A 1,862-nucleotide genomic window follows, 5' to 3' on the forward strand; every position below is an offset into this window, starting at 1 on the left:
GAATAAAGTCTCCTCTCCATCACACCCCAAATTGGGGATTCCTGTTCTGTTTAACTGGCACAAGGACCACAGCCTTCTGTTGACAAATGCTATCTCTCAAAGTATTTACAGGTTAAAAAAGATAAACCCACAGAATTTACAATCATCCTGAGGCCATAAAAGTGGATACTGGGGGCTATTTGGCTCTTGGAGAGATTAATTTATACACCGAAGGGTTGGAGTTAGAATATAGCCCTGCATGTTTCCAAGGAGACCCTTCCTAGAGGGAAATATGGGACAAAGTTCTCCTTCCTTCCCCTTTATAGAGAAAATTGAGCCCCCCTCCCCGCCCCAGCCTATGGGCTGTCCAGCTGCTGGAGTAGGACAGTAGACGTGTCTTTTATTGCGTCACCCCAGGGGCAAGGCCTGAGCAAGCAGGAAGTGACACACGTTCACTATGAGGTAATTAATAAGAAATCTGTCCTTGTTCCAGAACATTTCTTGAGTGTTTTAAGCGTAAAATTTTAAGATACAAGTACTGAAAACTTAACGTAGGCTTTTTTAACTTGGTGAATGAAGAAAAGGATGAAGGAGACGGAGCTAATCATAGGGTGATTAAGAACATCAGCCAGGAAGAATTAGACTGATCTAGGAGTAGTTTTCAGTTCTAACACCTTCTATCTGTATAATTCGAGGTTATATTTTTTGATTAATTTAAACTTTATTCCTTCTTTTATTTCTCCTATTAAGGGACAATAATAAAATCTCCTTTTTATAGTTGTTACTAGCATTGTGAGTTATAATTTGAATAAAGAGCTAGGTAGTGCCTGAGAGATGATGGTGACCAAGAATTTCCAGGAAAAAAGAGGGAGCAATCTAATTGAAAGTGGACACAGTGCATTAGATTTTCATTGCTGTTATAACAAATTATCACAAATTTAGGGGCTTAAAATAACACAAAGTTATTCTCTTACAGTTCTGGAGGGCAAAGGACTGAAGTTTATTTCACAGGACTGAAGTTGAGGTGTCCACAGGGCTGGTTTCTTCTGCAGACTCTGATCTTTCCAGCTTCCAGGGGCCATCTACATTTTGTGCCTCATGGGCATCTTCCTGTATCTTCAAATTGCTGCCAATTCAAAAGCAAGCAGAGATGGCAAGAGTGGGCAGCACATTAAATAGCCTGTGAGACTTTGGACAAGGCAGCCCTCCATTGGGAACATCAAGGTAAAAACTGGAGGACAAGGGTATTTGAGAGAATGGTCATAGACTGGTGAAAGCAGAAAAGAAATGTTCTCTGTGTGAGCAGATCAGTGTTAGAAAAGTTCAACACAGTATGACCATGTGACTTTGCGAAGCCATCAGCAAACAGCACAGGCAGCAGGGCCTGAGGTTCCCTGGGCAAAGAAGCCAGAGTAGAAGATGAGGAATAATGGATGATACCACTCTGTGATCGTGATTAATCATTTGAGAGTTCTCTTGAGATGACCTCTAGAACAGCCATCCCCAATCTTTTTGGCACCAGGGACCAATTTCGTGGAAGACAATTTTTCTGCGTATAGGGGTGGGGGAAGGGGGAGTGTTTCAGGATGATTCAAGCACGTTACATTCCAGCTTACCTCCTGCTGTGTGGTCCGATTCCTAACAGGCCCAGACTGGTACCGCTCTGTGGCCAGAGGTTGGGGAACCTGGCTCTAGAGACTTCCAGGAACTGATAGCATGTGAGAGAGAGAAGAAATGGAGGTTCTGCAATAGCAAGAAGGGGCAATATTTTCTCTGAAAAAAACAGAAAAATTATAAGGTAAGAGTCTCGTTTTATCTTAAGTTTCTCATAAAGCAAAGCCTGAGGCAAAGACCTTCATGCTAGCTCTATATTAAGTCCACCA

Source organism: Desmodus rotundus, chromosome 4, assembly GCF_022682495.2.
Source record: "Desmodus rotundus isolate HL8 chromosome 4, HLdesRot8A.1, whole genome shotgun sequence".
NCBI lineage: Eukaryota > Metazoa > Chordata > Mammalia > Chiroptera > Phyllostomidae > Desmodus > Desmodus rotundus.